The sequence below is a fragment of the Crassostrea angulata genome, chromosome 3 (assembly GCF_025612915.1).
Source record: "Crassostrea angulata isolate pt1a10 chromosome 3, ASM2561291v2, whole genome shotgun sequence".
In the NCBI taxonomy this organism is placed as follows: domain Eukaryota; kingdom Metazoa; phylum Mollusca; class Bivalvia; order Ostreida; family Ostreidae; genus Magallana; species Magallana angulata.
This window is the reverse complement of record NC_069113.1, coordinates 52,011,316-52,026,188: the sequence shown is the minus strand read 5'-3', so window position 1 is coordinate 52,026,188 and position 14,873 is coordinate 52,011,316. Positions and strand designations below refer to the sequence as shown.

The window sequence follows — 14,873 nt, the reverse complement described above, 5'->3', positions numbered from 1 at the left end:
GCCAAAAAAATGACAAAGTTCAAAAGCAGGTATTTTTTTCATAAAAAATCATAAATCAAAATCCTAGCAATATGCTCACCTCTAATATATGTACAATAATCTGCAAAAGAACAACTTCCTATCTTGAGAACTGTAGGAGGAGTTATCCGTACAATGAGGGTATCCTATATGCAATATTTTGCCAATAAATGACTAAGTTCAAAAGCTGGTATTTTTTCATAAATTATCAGAATCAAAATCCTAGCAATATGCACACCTCTGATAAATGTACAATTAATCTGCAAAAGAACAACTTCCTATCTTGAAAACTGTAGGAGGAGTTATCCGTACAATGAGGGTACCCTTTTGGCAGCCGCCCGCCATTTTCACCATTTTATTAACCGGACTTTTCCGTTGGGAAACCCGGTTAAAAATATATAAAAACTCTTCCGGAAAAAAACTAAACAATTGTACCTGAAACACTTTCAAAAAATGTCGAATTATGGGGGCCAAATTTGACTCATATCGTATATAGTTCTTTGTGCAGGCAAAGGCATTAACAGACACAGAAGACATCACTCAAGTACCTTTTGAGAATGAAAAGTTCTAACTAGACAATGATTTGAGTGCTGTGGGACTTGAGACAAGAGACTACATCTCAAGAAATGATGATGAAATAGAACCTAGAACTATAGAAAAGTTCTACAGTTTTGAAGTTTTACTAGTCTACAGCTTAAACATTTTAATCTTATTAGTCACAACATTGTAAATATCTTATATTTTATGAGGCAGTGGTGCGGAAAAGTTGATGCAGTTTCAATTTAAAGATCCCACTCTATTGCACATGAAGTTTTTGAACCTTAACAACAGAGAAGCAGCATGACCAGTCAAAACATTGTTATTTAATGCAACTTTTTTCTTTAATATTAATTGTCTTGGTGAAGAATAATGTGGGACAGCTGTAGTTCTTAGAGCTTTGGAGGATTGGGCCACATATTACTTTTTGGTCCCTAAAGACAAGTTCATTGGAAACATTTTGGAAGGCTGTGTCCAAAACAAAAAGATATATATGGGATTGATGTGTACCATAACTTTTGCAAAGTTGCATTTGCTGCATTGACCATCGCCCACTCGAATGCAGAATCGGAGTGATGCTTCAGCATTATAAGAAACATTCGACTGGAGACAGAAACCTTCTCAATGACATTCTTAAATCTGCAAAAATTGCCTGTAACTTGTAATCATTACTGATGTAACTAAATATGGGTTTTATTGTTCAGTAAAACATACAGTATAAAAGTGAAATTTTGTCGATTTTAGTTACATTTTTTGTACAGTGTTCAAATGGGGAAGGTTAAGCTTTTTCTTTTTTTCTTTTTTTATCAAAATTCCAGTTTTTATCGGTATTATAAAGTTTTGCGGCTAGAAACTTATCACATGTATGGAAGCCTCTTGCTAAGGCATACCCAGAAAATATGTGGGTCCGTTCTTGTTCGCAAGCAGCACATTTCATGGAAGCCTCTTGCGAAGGCATACTTCTTCGCCAACAGCACATTTTAAAGAGTCGTATACTAATTATCAAGTAGCATAGATTGATCCATGTTATGATGTGGTTAATTTTTAGGGCAAATGTTAGTTGCAGATCTGTAGCTCCCGGTATGAAAAATGTCGGATGGGCGTACTTGGAGCTACAGTGCCATCCATTGAAAAAAATGTGTATTTATTGCGTACAAAAACGTACTATATACTTAGTGATTAAAATGGAAAATTGAGACTTAAATCCTATCTAATGTCCTGATTTCGGGGCCTTAAAATTTTGTTGAAGTTGGTTTTGATCTCAGTCTAACTTTACAAAAAGCATGTATAGTGGAGTAGTGAGACTGAGGCCAGAAGGGAATTTGTCTTGGGTTTATGGCTGGCTGTTACAATTATGAACTTTCAATAACGACATAAACAGACATAGAGGTCAATGATACAAACTATATCTCCCCAAATAATGTATATACGTACATTCCTATTCCAAAACTATTTTGATTCAAATAAATATGCATGCAAGTCTAGACTGCTGTTTGGGTGATTTAAAATTACACAACTTCTTTGAAATCTACAATAAACATTTTTAATTTAACTTTAATACTATCTTATTAATCTAATTAAGCTGATTGGCATTTTTAAAAAAAAATTGAAAAATCTTACATGATTTCTTCTCTTTTAAGTTCATATCATGTATGGATCATACTTAACTTTTCTAATTTGTTGTTGACATTATAAGGCTGAACAGAATTACAATGCATAAATACCACTTATTTTTCCTTTTACACCTATATCAATTTTAATTGACACAATAAGAACAATTATTTTCAAACTTTTTCCTTATGAACATATATTCTAACCCTTCAATTTTAACATGCAGGTTGCATATACACGACACTGAAGACAAAGATTCGTTTATACCATTAGAAGATATCGTAGAAATTTTCGCAAACATTTTGGCCAATAAAAAGATATTGCCACAATGACTAGGCGACTTATTTAAAGTACATTTAAGGGGTAAAAATGGAATACGTGAAAAGGGCAACTGATCAGAAAGACTGCAAGGGACTGGCCACCCTAGTGTTGTTTATCCCTGCAAACTTTCAGAACGTTTCAAAGTACATTCCAGACGATTTTTTCTAATATGAAGTTCATCAACCTCAGCTGTTTTTGAAAGAGACAACTTGCTGAATTGCAATGGATTTAAGTTTTGATAGAAGTATGATCCATGAGGATAAGTCTTTTCAGATATCTGTTGGAGATAAAATAAAATAAGACCTTGACAAGATTGTTATGAATTTCCTAAAAGTTAATTCATTTTTTGCTAACTTAAATCTGTTCGCTTCAAAAGTAAATAAAGAGAACATTATTCTACAAACAAATGCTCACCATAACAGTACTGCATACTCTCCACAGTGCATTTAAGTGTTGTCATTGAATCTGAAAGGGAAACCATCACATGCCATCCCTGAAAAGTATTCTACGCAAGGATTCTGATAAAGCAGAACTGCCCAGTGAATTTAGCCATTAACAGTATCCACCCCAACTGATGTAGTAAACTATCTTAAACATGCGGCACCATAATTTGGCGAAGGACAACTTGTACTTATAAAATTCCAACTGATGAATTCAAGTGTCAGCAATGTGAAAATAGGAAATGAGATTTTGACATGATGAGTTTGTGTTTTTCTTTGAACAAGAAGTTCAAGTTCTTATGAGCAACTATATGTCAGTAAAAGGTTGATTCTACCCTGAATAAAAACATAATATAAAGATAAAAACTCCATTTACCAATCTCCTGGAGTGAATGACAAGCAACTATGTTTCAGTAAAAAGTTATCTCTACCATGTAAAAACACAGTACATAAACATAAACAATCCATTTACCTAACTCCTGGAGTGAATGACGACATGCTTCAGCGGATGTTTAGGCAGGCAAGAAATGATAAAAAGAATGAACTATGGAGGCCTAATTCTAGATAAAATCCAAGAAAAATTCAGACAAAAAGTCATGGGAGATCCATCACATTTGTAAGAATGCCTGATTTGGGAGAAGAGATTCCCCCACATCCCATAAATAAAAGTCCTACCTATACAAATAATTAAAGTAGCTACTTGGACTTATTTAAAGCCGTACAAATATTCTCTCTCATTTCCTATAATTATATAATAATTCCAAATGGCACCTCCCACTTCACGTATGGACTTCAAATAAGGTATTGGGTATCCCACAGGGGTATCTCAGCTTTATAATATACGCGGGTATGATAAGGCAACTCTCAGCGATCAATTGAGTAAAAATTTCTCTGATCGATATAACGTCACAATAAGCAGTATGATGTTATTTTCATCAGATAACGTTATTTTGTTTTATCAGCAAGTGTTATAAGGTAAGCAAATAGATATTTACATGGTTTGACCGGCCTTTCCATTACCAGTGTGTTAAAAAAGACGAAAGTGTAACACTACCCCGAATATTATGAAAGTTGAATTTGGCAAATATCAGAAGCCCATGAACTCAAATACTTGAAAAGTGCTGCTAGAATCCTGTGTTTTGTTCTTGTAATTAAAAAATACGTAGTATGTTCAATGAAATTGAATTAGAAGTTAAGGGGGTTTCCGATAAATAATGACTATATGATGCGATTAACAATAGGATTCTAGCAGTAGTACTTATAAACATGAATTAAATGCCGATCAAATTATTACACTTCTTGATTTTTTGTTAAGGTAAAAATGTGATATATTTTAACTGTCACGTGATTCCATGGCACGGTAGTTTCAAAGATCGACTCGATTCCGAAGTATACAAATAATATCTTGTTGAACACATTCACTTGATTTTAATATTCACCAGTTTTTAAAAAAATAAACAATTTTTAAATTGATCATAATATCGACGGTAATTCTTTTCTTTTATAAACACTATGAAAATTGTACACGAGTTCTGTGATCACGCAGGATCAAAATAAATGTTGGTAAAACGGAATTTTTATTGCTTGGTAGACTAAATGACACATTTACAGAAATTAATGGAATTAAAGTAGCTGAAAATGCTGTAAAGTGTCTTGGTATATATATAGGGCATGGCAAAGAGGAATGTTACAACAAAAACTGGATGAAAATATATAATGATGTGGACAAACTTTTTGAACCATGGAAACGCAGAAAATTATCATTATTTGGAAAGGTTTGCATAATTAACACACTAGCTATATCAAAACTTATATACGAAGCGTCTATTTTATGCCTCCCAGGGAAGGAATTCAACGTCTCATATTTAATTTCATATGGAATAAATCAGAAAGAATAAAACGCAATACTCTTATCGGTAATGTAAGAAATGGTGGCCCGGGTATCATTGATGTAGAAAGTAAAGTCAAAGCTTTAAAAGCGGCCTGGTTACCAAGAATATTGAAATCAAAAGGAGTTCTATATAATATACTAAACGGTGTTTGTAACAAATATAATATAGATATGATGTATGTTTTGCAATTTTCGAGTAACGTCGATGATCTAAAATTTCCACTGTTTTTTAAAGAAATACTTTGTGCTCTAAATGAATGTAAAAATTTCCGGATTGGATGTAATGTCAAATGTCGATATACTACGACAGCCGATATGGAACAATTGTAATATGCGATACAAAGGAAGTGTATTATTTTTTGAAAATTTGGTTAAAAGTGGCATCCTATTTGTAAACGATGATAATGGAAATATTCGAACTTAAGAAAGTATTACTAATGTTTTGAAAGATAAATCTCATTTGTAATGTGAATATAAGACTATTATTTCTGTGTTAAAATCTGTAGTTAGAAAATATAATTTTGCAAATACAAAATTTTTGGATAAGAAAATTGGTTTAGATTTTTATTTTCAAACTGGCTATGATAACTTGTATGGAATAAAACGTATTTTTTTTTTTTACAAAAATTTTATAAAGATGAAGTTTACAAAACCTTGCTACCAGACAAGACTATCAAAGAAGTTTGTAATTCACGATACTCAGCATTAGGAAAATATATATATATATATGTCTGTAAATTTTTAGATGTTGAAGATAAACAATTATCTGACTTCAATTACCGACTGCTTATTAATATACTGTGCAATAATGCATATTTATGTAAATGGAAGGTAGATGTGAAACTAGAGTGCAGGATGTGTAACAATATGGAAACAAGAAACAAGGAAACATTTGATTTATGAATGTAAAAATGTGCTGCTGATATGGAGGTTATTAAGCGAATTTTTTTCTTTTGATGTTAAATGGAAACATGTTATTATAGGTTTTTACTTTGAAAACAATAGAAAAACTGCAACATTAAATTTTGTAATATCTTTAATAGCACTGAGAATATATAAGTATATAAGTATAAAATGTATTGTAGATTAGAAAAAAATAGATGAAAACGAAGATCTTAAAGCGCATATCAAATCATCTCTGTTAAATTACGCATCTGTTTTACGTTTGAAGTACAAATCTAGAGCAAGTTATATCACTGATTGTGCTCGTATGTTGTAAAAATATTACTATATGTTACTTATATAGTGGTATAAACATTTGGTATAAATAAATAAACTCCAACAAAAAGAATCAACCAATGCTGATTTTCGAACTTGACCAAGGTAATAGTGGTATAAACATTTTGTATAAATTTAATGAAAATCCGTCAAAATTTGTAGGCATGAGAGCGCTTACAAAAAAGTGTGACGGACGAACGGACACACGGACGGACGCCCGGCATTTCTATGTCCCCGCTCCGCGTTGCGGCGGGGGACAAAAATTATCGACGGTAATTGAACTTAGAGTTGCCTTAACGTACCCGTGTAATATCTTAAGTAACAATAATTACTCAACGGGACTGGGACACATCTGCCATCCCTGAAGTGGGTATATAGGCTTTCACGAAGAACGACAGATGTTACCCGGAGACTATTTGTTATGCGTCTACCAATTATCAGACGATGAGGGGGGGGGGGGTTATATATACCCTTACGTACCCCTAGGTAACCTTAATTAGCCAATAGCTTAACCGAAACGACCCTACGCCACCTCCGGAATAAACAGACATGGGAATGTGCATGCGGTGATCTTGAATAGTTCTAGAATAAAATATCAGTTATTTCTACTAGAATATGGGATCTAATCTACAAAATACGATAAGTACAAGTAGCTTTTATACTATACAATGATGCAAGCGAAGACATACGTATGTTCAATGATAAAACGTGATAAATGATTGTAAACATACAATGGATGATCGAGGCCATTCGGACCCAATGTTAAAACATGCTTTCAAATGACAATATCCTGAAAAAGATACAAAGTATGCATATAAACAATTGATAGAGGATGAAAGAATACAACACATTCAAGCATGATAATAAATAACAACGTACGATTGATGAATCATCATGGGAGCTGAAAGTGATACATATAAAACCGTTCGACCCGATTTCGTAACATAGCAGAAGAAAACATTCGTCCCGAATGTACAAAGACTAAAAGACAATGGGACTGTCACTAACAGCTATGCAAGGTAAGTTATAGAAAACAAATTCAAACAACATTTTCATACATCTAGAGGTGGCAATCGTGGAAATATGAAGAATGATGCTTATTATACATCTTTAAATCAATACATAATGTATATACCATTCCTACTATCGAATATTGTTTTCCCTTGGACTGAAATGTCACATTTTCATTGGTTAAAACATAGCACGTGATGGCCTCATATATCTCTATATTTGTTCTGTGAGAAATAATATTAGGCAATATGGCCGTCATTGGTCGACGCTTCGCTTATTCATTTAGACATTTCATATTATTTTATACATAAACTGCATGCCGTAAGTTCTTAAAGTATTTGGAGTAGTTTTTTTTAAAATTAGAGTAGTTGCCCTTATAATATTGACGTCACATTGTTTTGTCTGGAGCAGAACAAAATGGCAGCGTCGAAATTTGCTCAAATCTCTACAGAGGTAAGGGAGAAAACATTTAAAATTGAATAGCAACAAAACATTGTAAGTAAACATGGGTGAAGCAAAGATTTTGAAAGAGTATTTGAAAGGTGAAATTGAAAATTTTGAAGAGTTTAAATGATGATCGAGTTAAATTGGACGAGATGTTAGGCATCTTATACATGGCTTTGCTTAGATCATCGCTATTTGTGAATAAATATGTCGCTTGATAGTCCTCGAGAAAACAAAACACTTATTAGGTTAGTTACTGACTCACTACGGAAATATATTGGGTTGATCAATCTCATAGAAGGCTCGGCTTCGTCTCGCCATCTATGAGATTGATCAACCCAATATATTTCCGTAGTGAGTCTGTAACTAACCTAATAAGTAATAAAGTATCCGACTATGAAATGAGAGTCATAACAAAATATTATAATGTATATATTATAAATCAATATACATTCAATACACTCTTCACAGTTCCAGACAGTTACGTAATGTTACAATGTTCACTTACTGAAGTTACTTATCAAGGTTTTGTGTCCCATCAGCATTACACACATCTTGCTGCCAAAAAGAAGATCAAACGAATCTAGTTCATAAAAGACGGCTTCAATAAAGCTTACGGAGGGTGGTTGGATGGGTCGGCAAATGGCATACTACATTACGGACACCGTCTCTATAAAAATGTAGAATGATGTTGAAGAATTTGCTGTGTAAACTCCCGCATCTCAACTGCCACACCTCGGTGCATAGTCCGCACTTAAAACACTGGACCTATAAAACATATGTAGGGAAATTGAGTCCCGCAATAACAGTGATCCTAAGGTAATGTGAGGAAATAACTGTTAATATTAAAAGTACTGGTATACTAAAATTGATTAAGTCTACTATCTATATATTCCATTTATGAACTGGGCGTGTTTTATTCCCTTGTAAGGCTTCAGCAACTTAAAGTGACTCACTTTTGGTTTCCCGTTTGCCATCTTTATTTTATATATGACATCATTTATTCTCTTGATAACTGTACAAGGGCCTACCCAATGACATTGCAGTTTTCGCGATCCCAATTTACTAACATTGTGGGCCTAATACCAAACTGCATCTCCTTCTGTATAACCTTTGAAATTTATTTTAGAGCTGTACTCCCTTAACATTTTCGCTGATGCTATTTCTATTTTGCCCCTTGCAAAATTATGTATCTGTTCTATAGTTTGAGTCAACTTTTATGCATTTTCTGACATATATAATGAATTTTCAGGTTCTGCCTTTCCCAATATCAAATCAGCTGGGAGTAAAACATACCTACCGAGTATCATCTCGCATGGACTTACCCAAGTCGCTTCATGCTGTGCAGACCTATATGCTTACATAAGAAACGGTAAATATTCATCCCAATCTTTTTGGGATACAAAAGATGCTAACATGGTCTCAATTGTTCTATTTGCCCGTTCGACTAATCCATCTAATTGGGGTCTATATGGGTTGGTACGGGTTTTCTCGATCCCGAATATTTTACACATTTCTCGAAAAATATCAGATTTAAACGATCTCCAATGGTCACTATGTATTTGCATTGGGGCTCCGAAGATACTGATTATTCATTATCCTTTCAGTTAATTTCTGGGCCACTGTTGATGCTTTTTGATTACGAATTGGTACAGCATCTACCCACTTTGTGAAATAATCTCCCATAAGAAAAAGAGTTACAATCAGAAAAGGAGGTATGATAAACTGAGAAAACAAAAACCTGCAAGTAATTTTTTTTCTTGACAAGTTATATTAAATTAAACCTGCAGATTGTCACAGCTAATGCAGCATTTTTAGCAAGTCCTTGTCATAACTAGGCTATGCAATGATCAATGTTGCATAATAATCTAAGTATAATTTTACCGTATACTCCCACCTCAGCCAGATCTTCACATGGCACCACTCAGAGCACCACACAGAAAAAGGAAATAAAATGATTAAAAAAAACCAACAGGATGCACCTGAGCAGGTACATATCTAATATCTCCAATTTTAGATAAATAAGATACCAAAAGAGAATATTAATTTATATTGTAATGTTTAATACTTTTTGCTCAATCTGCCTGTCCCTCTGTCTGTTTGTCAATTCTTAATTTCATAGACTAGTTATGGCGATATTAAGTGACAAGTAATTTGAACTAAATATAAATCAGTTACCGATATTCAATAAAAATCCTGCAAATTGGCACATTCTTATATCTTTAAGTAACTTGTATGTACATATGTACTCAAAAAACTCTATAGCATTTGTTTTTAGGTTCATAACTGACCTACTACAGAATTATAAGGGGTCAGATTTGTTCATGAAGCAAAGCTGAACCCCACTATGATCATAATTGAACATTTAATTGTTTCATTAGTATGTCCGTTGTAAACTCTATAATAGATTTAATGCATCCAGGATCATTTCTTTACGACAAATTATACAAATTAAAAAGTCATTGTTAAGTTGTAAATAATCACTATTTTTGTGACAAAATGTCGATTTCATATAACTTTTGCTTTATTTCAGTCAAACAGAAATAGAGATGAACACGCCTATCTTTTTCATGGAATGGATCTTGAAGCTATCTCATCAGGATGTATTGAGATTCAAGTCCTTGATTACTACTCACAACTTTTTCATGCCCAGTTTGTAGTCATATATGGGCTTTTACCGCCTTCACTGTTATACCAACAACAAATGTCACAAATGGAACTACCTGCCAACTGCGTGCATGTACCAATGGATGCTGATGCTTTACAAATACAAATACCTACAGGGTCATTATGTAGTCAGTGCAAACAAGCATTCTGAGAGTATTGCATAAGCAATACACGTCCCCTACCGGTTTGTATTATTCTATGAAAGCTTCCAAGCACACAACTATTTCAGAGCTATTGTAAACGAGATGTCATGCTTTAATCAGAGATAAAAGAACAGAGGAAATTAAAACTATATAGTTGAACTAGAAATTAATTATGAAATAGGTAAAATAATACTCTTTATTTCATCTCCTGTAATTTCGCCAAGTCTATTCTGTATTTGCTGGTAAAAATTTGTGAAAAAAATGCACTGTTATGCACAATACCATTTCTTACCGTCTTCTGTACCCCGAATCAAACCAAACAGTTAAAGCAGTGCACAGTTAAACAGCCCAACCCGACAACGAACCCGATTGTAATAATAATACAAAAAACCCTGCCGATTAAATTTACAACACAATGCTTGACACTATTTTATAGAATTTATTTGTTTGTTAGAAATGATAAAAGAAATGGTACAGGAAAAGGAATGGTTCAAGTAACGCACGATATTATTACTGACTACATTCTGACCTCGTTTATTCAGTCACACACCGAACCCGATAACGAACCCGAACATTAAAAAATTGGAATATAAAAAATTAATTTTCTCGAAAATATGTCAATCAGACGCTACAAAAGTGTAAACTTGATCTGTAGTTCGACATTTTGAAGCTGTTCAGCAAGTTTCATATTATTCCTCAAATGCATAAAGAAAAAAAGTGTGGAAAACTGAAGTAAGACAGACAGACGGACTGACGGACGGACAGACGGACGCAGAGGAAAGCTATAGTCCCCTCCGGTGAAACCGGTAGGGGACTAAAAACAAAATCTCAATTACTGTGTATGATTCTCTGAGAAATTCTAGTCGAGTACAAGCGTTACAGCAACATCTAACTAATATGTATGGGAACATTTGTAGCATGCAAATAAAGTATGTTGTGGCTCAAACACAAGGCTCAACTCTAGATTGTGGTGCATTTGCTGTAGCATATGCTTATAGTCTTGTGAAAAAAATAACGCTTAGTACAATCAGATATCTTTAAAGTTCCATGAGAAAACATTTGAAAATGTGTTTGGAAAGCGCTATTATAAATGAATTTCCACTTCAAAAAGAATGTGATTTGAACTTCATTGACAATTATTTCCATGACCAAGCTGTAAGGAAAAATGAAAAAAACAAACTATTCAAAACAAAGAAAGTATGGTAAATAATGCTTCCATCGATTGCATACAAAAGAAAATTTCAAAAGTTAAGAACTGTAAACAAAAACAACTAGAAAATGTTAAAGACTTAACCAGACAAAAGTGGACACAACAAAAAAGGAATGCAAGGGAAAAGTACAGAAAATTTGCATAAATTTAAGAAAGCGTGCTTTTGAACAACAAAAGATCAGAGAAAAACATAAAGAAGATAATTCCGATGCGGCAAAATCAAAAAGTAGACACGAGCAACAAAAGATCAGAGAGAAACAAAGAAAATGATCCAGAGGCTGCGAAATCAAAACGTAGAAAACAAACACAAAAAATCAGAGAAAAAAATAAATAAAATGATCAAGATGCTGCGAAATCAAAACGTATACAAGAACAACAAAAATTCAGAAAAAGCCATAGCGAAAAGGACTTAGAAACAGCAAGAAAAAATCAAGCACAGGCAAAACGAAAATATAGAAAAGATGAATATGATATGAAAAGGGCCTATAAAAACGTTTGCAAAAATATTCAGCAATATCCAGAATACATTTGTACCTGTTGTAGCAGAATGCTCTATAAAAGATCAGAAGTAGCTTTCAATAAAGCTACATTTTAAAGAACAAGTGAAAACTTATTAAACCAGTGTAATTCCAATTCTAGAAGTGCTAAAAATAAGAAATGGCTTTGTAGAACTTGTTTTCACTATATAAAACACAATAAGTTACCACCACAGTCGGATGCAAACAATTTGGAATTTCCAATAATTCCAAAAGAGCTTCAGGGACTGACAACATTGGAGGAAAGGCTACTCTCACAACTTTACCCATTTATGAAACTTATCGCTTTGCCCAAGGGCAAGCAAAATGCTATAAAGGGAGCTGTAGTGAATATTCCTGTGGAAGTGCAGTCAGTTGCACAAACTTTGCCACGTACACCTTCAGACGCTGGATTTATTCCATTAAAGTTAAAGAGGAAAGTGGAATATAAGGGACATTATTCTTTCCAATATGTAAGACCACAAAGAATATTACAAGCACTGCAGTGGCTCAAAGCAAATAACAAACTTCACAGGACAGATAAGGCTACACATCATTTTGATATGCTAATGAAGGGATGAGATATGACGTCATAATATAAGCCCCGCCTCTGTATTTCCATATAAAGAATATATACCGAAAACAGCAGTTTATGCCAAAAAACGACCGATTTAATACTTCATGAGAAAAATATAACTACGAATCACTCATGTGTGTTTTTATAAGTTTACAACAATCAGAATATACGAAGAATTTCCATAACGCATCTGTCGTATGGGTGTGAATCTGCGTCCTAAAAGCGCTCGTCAGACGATGTAAACACGTGTAGCTAGTATTTCCGATGATGGCGACCTTTTGATGATTTATCAGGTAGTAGAATAGATATATAGTGTATTTGTAATGTACCAGATAGCTTAATAATATTTTATTGTGATTTTATACAGTTGATGAATTTCTGATCGACCTAATGTGTTGTTTTGTTCAAAATATGAGGAGAGAGTGCGTTGATTACATTTAAGCCTATACAATGTATACATGTAGCTTAATTGCCAGTCCGTTAAATTGTTGATCATTTTCATCCGAACCCGTTCATAGTACTTGTACTGCCAATACTTAGCTTTACACAACTTTTGTTTGTTTTTTTCCAATTTGTAAGTAAACAATACAAAGACTGTGTGAACAGGTGAAAACAGCTGATTTGATTTTTTGAAAATCAGAACAGTACAGGCTTAAAGGTTATTATAAACAACTGATTTCATTTTCTGGAAATGAAAGAACAGCTGATTAATAACACCTTTCCACTGTGTTCAAAATTCTTCCATGACAGTTCATATATAAATATTTTATTACACATTCATCTAATTGATATAAGATGTTCATGCAACAATTGCTAGCTCAATATGACTATGTAAAATATGCGAAGCTTATCTTTTCTGGAACTAAACACAAGGTATAATGACTTCTCCCATGCTATTCACACATATTCATGTTTCAGCTTCGATTTATTTACTTTGAGCATGCGCTCTTATTACTTTAATATTAACTGAAATTAGTTTTTTGCATACTAATATAATGATACGCTAGTCTTGCACCTTTTCAGTATCATGGATTAACGGTTTTCATAAAATTATAGATTTCATAGTCCTTGTTGTAAGATTTCTGAAAGGGTATGTGTATGGTCTTTGGTCTTACGTGACTGTTATTGCCAGGGGTACTCAGTGGTGGCCAAAACCACTGCTATTGCGGTAATCACGCATGTAACTTTACCCTTTGTGATAACTAACATTGAGATGAAAAAAAAAATTGTTGATATAAAGACATCTTTGATAAGGAGTTTATGTATATGGCACCACAATTCTTGTGCAGGACGACAGTCAATCTTGTGCAGGACTACAGTCAATCAGGACTTTCAAAAAGCTTCCGTCACAATAACATTGGTCATTTAGAAGTGAATTACAATTTTTAAATATAACTTTCGACATTAATAGTACAGCTCATATCTATAAGGCAACCTAATCGGGATATCGAGGGTAAAAATGATAAGAGTCGGTTTATGTTTATGTTTGTCTTTTTTCTTGTATGTTTTCTTCTTTATCTGATTTGCTTTTAGTGCATTTATTCATAAAGTGACATTGATGGACATTTGGTTTTGTCTTTGCCTTCATGGTTTTAATGGACTCTTGAAAGATTTAGATATGGCTCGTGTTTGACGCTTTTTGTCCCTTCTATGGCCTCTTGCACAACTTCTGATGTAAGTTGTCCACACTCAGCAAAGTCGAAGAGCCTGGGAAAAAAATGCTGCGGACGATCGTAGTCTTTTCCTCAAAGGTGAACACTGCTCGTAGATGGGCACTGGCCGCCGTATCTCTATTTCAACACCTCGCCGTGTTTTTCGGTTGCAATGAAATTTTCATCTTTTGTCGTCAAAACAGCATAATTTTTTCAATGGGATAATTTTTTATCAATTATTAAATATAATGCTATGCTAAACTACAGTGCAAAAAAATTTATACAATATTTGAAATTGAATGAAAAAGCAAGCTCACATACCCCCCGCCCCCCCCCCCCCCCCTTACTTGACAATGATACACCATGAGTACCAAGGTATGCATTTACGGGACTTGGACATGAATTGATCAAAAGTTTCCTTTTGTTTATTTATTTATAAAATGGTTTACTTGCTCATTTTGAATGATTGTCCAAACTTTGAATGTTAGAAATCGAGTTATAAGAGAGATACAGATGTAAGAAATCATTGTTATGTAAACAACGCTCGAGTGTTATATTTGTTTAAAAATAATGTAAAGTATTGAATTACCTTTTTTTGACCAAATGACTCGTGGCAAA

At 33.6% G+C, this 14,873-nt stretch overlaps 1 long non-coding RNA gene across 1 annotated transcript; it reads left to right on the top strand.

Moving 5' to 3' along the window:
• Positions 1–7,457: 7,457 nt before the first annotated feature.
• On the top strand, positions 7,458–14,459 carry LOC128175451 (uncharacterized). The gene is made up of 4 exons (XR_008242685.1): positions 7,458–7,500; positions 8,744–9,206; positions 9,394–9,481; positions 10,025–14,459. It is a non-coding gene; the product is annotated as an uncharacterized LOC128175451 (long non-coding RNA).
• The last annotated feature ends 414 nt before the right edge of the window (positions 14,460–14,873 follow it).